Source organism: Amblyraja radiata, chromosome 1 (genome assembly GCF_010909765.2).
Source record: "Amblyraja radiata isolate CabotCenter1 chromosome 1, sAmbRad1.1.pri, whole genome shotgun sequence".
NCBI lineage: Eukaryota > Metazoa > Chordata > Chondrichthyes > Rajiformes > Rajidae > Amblyraja > Amblyraja radiata.
The window spans coordinates 127063330-127068137 of record NC_045956.1 but is presented as its reverse complement, the minus strand read 5'-3'; the positions used below and the strand labels follow the sequence as shown (position 1 = coordinate 127068137).

The following is a 4808-nucleotide window of genomic DNA, read 5'->3' as shown; positions in this document are numbered from 1 at the left end:
AGCGACCCGCGGGCTCCCGGTGCCGCCGTCCGCCAATCCCGCAGTTGCAGCCTCCGAACCTCCGGAGGTCGGGTGGCAGCAGCGCTCAACCACAGCTCCACCCGCTCCGGACTCGGCCAGCCCCGTGACGGTGAGTAGTCGGCAGCTCCGCAGCTGGAACCCCAGGTCGTTCCTGTTGGAGGCCGCTCCACGTTGCAGCCCCAACGACAACGGAGATCCGACAAAGAAAAGGTCGGGTCTCCCGTGCAGGGAGAGATTTAAAGTTACCCCACCCCCCCCCCCCCCCCACACACATACCCCAACAAAAAAATAACAAAAACTACATAAAAACTAGACAGAAAATTAAAAAAAACACAGACGGACTGCAGAGGCCGCTACTGACGAGAGTCGCGCCGCCCACCGAATTCTTTGAAGATTAAGAATAAATTATTACTGTATCACAGCTGGAGAATAATGCAATGATCAACAATGATGTGGATGTGCTCAAACTACCTGGAGGAATGGTCGATGATCTGAAGCCTGGAACTTCCTGCTTAGTGGCAGGATGGGGAAAAACAAGTAAATGATTTCCATCTGACACACTTCAAGAGGTGACAATAGAAGTAATAGATCGTAAAACATGCAACAGCGAGGACTATTACGATCACAAACCTGAAGTAACCCAGAACATGATCTGTGCTGGTGACAGTGAAGGCAGAGGAGATTCGTGCCAGGTGAGTGTGCTGTGTAGCATTGTTATCAGTAAAATGACCATAAAGCTATCAGAGTGTGTGCAAAAGCCCAAATGGTTCACTGGTGCCTTCCATAGATTGAAACATTCCATCCATCCTCACACTGGCCTTAGCCGGGCATTATTGTAGCTTGTTTTTGTAAATGTTTTTATTTTATTTCAAACCAGCTGGGCACGGGTAATAAATATAGCATTGTGATGTGTTTTCAGACTGAAAGTTGGTGATGTGTTATTTTATCTGATTCTACTGAATTGTCATCTTTATTGTTTTCTCTTCCAGGGTGATTCAGGTGGTCCTTTGCTTTGCAATGGAAAGTACGTCGGGATTGTGTCCTTTGGCAAAGGATGTGCAGATCCCAAAAAGCCTGGAGTTTACACTTTTGTTTCTAAATACCTTTGTTGGATTTGGGAAAACATTGCCATGCAGGCTTACAATATGACCAATGAAAAGCTGTATTGAGTCATCAGCGTGCTACTTCACTTTGCTTTACTAACTATGATGCTCAATCAATTGGCTTAGATAACCAGCATGCTTCCATCTATATCTGAGTACATTGTGTAACATTTTACCACAAAATGCAATAAAAACTAGAATTGTGAAATCCCCTGTTCTCTGAATGAATTAATTAATAAATAGTTTATTGTCACATTGGACAAGCCACGGTGAAATTCTTTACTGGCGTACCAGAGGTAAGCAAATAGTTGCCACATAAAGGGCGCTGCCAAAGTTACAAAGTATCCCATACCAGGTCCTCCTTTGTTCTCCCCCCTTCCCCTCATTCCAGGTCTGCCTATGTTCACGCAGGAAACTTTACAATGCCCAATTCCAATCCCAGTTGTCATCCGACGTTCATTTATTTCTCATTCGCTAAAGGGAAGAGAAAGAGAAATAAATGAACGTTGGATGACAATATGACTGGGAAATCAGATGGGAGGACACAAGGAGTTAAAACAAGGAGTATAATAGAATTACCGAGAGTTTCCTGGACAAAACCTACAGTGAGGTTGTCACACCGAGGATACAAGAAGAGCACAGGTGGGTGACGATGAGGAAGAGAAGTAAACCTGGAATGCAGGAGCCACTGGTGGCTAGACCAATTGAAAACATGTTCACCCTCTTGGGAGCTGACGGAGCGACAGCCAACGCTGTGACTCCAACCCTGGTGCTGAGGCTCAATGGGGAAGAGTGATGTCAGACAGAGCCGTAATGGTGGGGGAATCGATAGTCAGAAGTGTGAGGCAGGAGATTCTGCAGCAGAAGGCGTGACTCCAGGATGGTGTGTGTTGCCTCCCTGGTGCCATGGTCCAGGACGTCTCAGAGCGGCTGCACAACATCCTTAAGTGTGAGGGGGAGCAGCCGGACGATGTTGTGCATGTTGGTACAAATGATATAGATCAGAAGAGGAAGGAGGTTCTGCAACAATTTTACGGAATTGGGTAGAAGACTGAAAAGCAGGACCTGCAGGGTAGTGATCTCAGGTTCTCTTCCAGTACCTCGTGCAAGTGAATATAAGAACTGGAACATATGGGAAATGAATGTGTGGCTGAGGAGTTGGTGCTGGGGGCAGGGATTTAGTTTTCTCAATCATTTGGATCTCTTCTGGGGCAGAGGTGACCTGTACAAAAGGCACGGGAGGAAGAAAGGTTTGTTTAAACTGCACGTATTTTAATGCAAGGGGCTTGATGGGTAAGGTGGATGAGCTTAGGGCATGGATTGGCATGAGCGACTGGGACGTTGTAGCCATGACTGAAACCTGGTTAAGGGAGGGACAGGACTGGCAGCTCAATGTGGAGGGGGGGTTACATTGTTGGTTAAGGATGATGTCATGGCAGTGATCAGATGTCACATTACGGAATGGGTTTGTCTAGTGAGGCTATATGGGTGGAGCTGAGAAACAAGAATGGGATGATCACCTTGTTGGGGGTGTACTACAGACCCCCGAATAGTCAACAGCAATTATAGAAACATAGAAACATAGAAATTAGGTGCAGGAGTAGGCCATTCGGCCCTTCCAGCCTGCACCGCCATTCATTATGATCATGGCTGATCATCCAACTCAGTATCCCGTACCTGCCTTCTCTCCATACCCTCTGATCCCTTTAGCCACAAGGGCCACATCTAACTCCCTCTTAAATATAGCAAATGAACTGGCCTCAACTACCCTCTGTGGCAAAGAGTTCCAGAGATTCACCACTCTCTGTGTGAAAAAGTTTTTCTCATCTCGGTTTTAAAGGATTTCCCCCTTATCCTTAAGCTGTGACCCCTTGTCCAGGACTTCCCCAACATCGTGAACAATCGTCCTGCATCTAGCCTGTACAACCCCTTAAGAATTTTGTATGTTTCTATAAGATCCCCTCTCAATCTCCTAAATTCTAGAGAGTATAAACCAAGTCTATCCAGTCTTTCTTCATAAGACAGTCCTGACATCCCAGGAATCAGTCTGGTGAACCTTCTCTGCACTCCCTCTATGGCAATAATGTCCTTCCTCAGATTTGGAGACCAAAACTGTACGCAATACTCCAGGTGTGGTCTCACCAAGACCCTGTACAACTGCAGTAGAACCTCCCTGCTCCTATACTCAAATCCCTTTGCTATGAAAGCCAACATACCATTCACTTTCTTCACTGCCTGCTGCACCTGCATGCCTACTTTCAATGACTGATGTACCATGACACCCAGGTCTCGCTGCATCTCCCCTTTTCCTAATCGGCCACCATTTAGATAATAGTCTGCTTTCCTTTTTTTGCCACCAAAATGGATAACCTCACATTTATCCACATTATGCTGCATCTGCCAAACATTTGCCCACTCACCCAGCCTATCCAAGTCACCTTGCAGTCTCCTAGCATCCTCCTCACAGCTAACACAGCCCCCCAGCTTAGTGTCATCCGCAAACTTGGAGATATTGCCTTCAATTCCCTCATCCAGATCATTAATATATATTGTAAACAGCTGGGGTCCCAGCACTGAGCCTTGCGGTACCCCACTAGTCACTGCCCGCCATTGTGAAAAGGACCCGTTTACTCCTACTCTTTGCTTCCTGTTTGCCAGTCAGTTCTCTATCCACATCAATACTGAACCCCCAATGCCATGTGCTTTAAGTTTGTATACTAATCTCTTATGTGGGACCTTGTCGAAAGCCTTCTGGAAGTCCAGATACACCACATCCACTAGTTCTCCCGTATCCACGCTACTAGTTACATCCTCGAAAAATTCTATAAGATTCGTCAGACATGATTTACCTTTCGTAAATCCATGCTGACTTTGTCCAATGTTTTCACCACTTTCCTAATGTGCTGCTATCCCATCTTTAATAACTGACTCTAGCAGTTTCCCCACTACCGATGTTAGACTAACTGGTCTGTAATTCCCCATTTTCTCTCTCCCTCCCTTCTTAAAAAGTGGGGTTACGTTTGCTACCCGCCAATCCTCAGGAACTACTCCAGAATCTAAAGAGTTTTGAAAGATTATTACTAATGCATCCACTATTTCTGGAGCTACTTCCTTAAGTACTCTGGGATGCAGCCTATCTGGCCCTGGGGATTTATCGGCCTTTAATCCATTCAATTTACCCAACACCACTTCTCGACTAACCTGGATTTCACTCAATTCCTCCAACTCCTTTGACCCGCGGTCCCCTGCTATTTCCGGCAGATTATTTATGTCTTCCTTAGTGAAGACGGAACCAAAGTAGTTATTCAATTGGTCCGCCATAGCCTTGTTCCCCATGATCAACTCACCTGTTTCTGACTGTAAGGGACCTACATTTGTTTTAACTAATCTCTTTTCACATATCTATAAAAACTTTTGCAGTCAGTTTTTATGTTCCCTCCCAGTTTTCTTTCATAATCTATTTTTCCTTTCCTAATTAAGCCCTTTGTCCTCCTCTGCTGGTCTCTGAATTTCTCCCAGTCCTCTGGTATGCTGCTTTTTCTGGCTAATTTGTACGCATCATCCTTCGCTTTGATACTATCCCTGATTTCCCTTGTTATCCACGGATGCACTACCTTCCCTGATTTATTCTTTTGCCAAACTGGGATGAACAATTTTTGTAGTTCATCCATGCAGTCTTTAAAT

At 45.5% G+C, this 4808-nt stretch overlaps 1 long non-coding RNA gene across 1 annotated transcript; it reads left to right on the top strand.

Annotated features, from left to right (window-relative positions):
• Positions 1-449: 449 nt before the first annotated feature.
• Positions 450-1309, top strand: LOC116975345. The gene is made up of 2 exons (XR_004412609.1): positions 450-713; positions 1011-1309. It is a non-coding gene; the product is annotated as an uncharacterized LOC116975345 (long non-coding RNA).
• The last annotated feature ends 3499 nt before the right edge of the window (positions 1310-4808 follow it).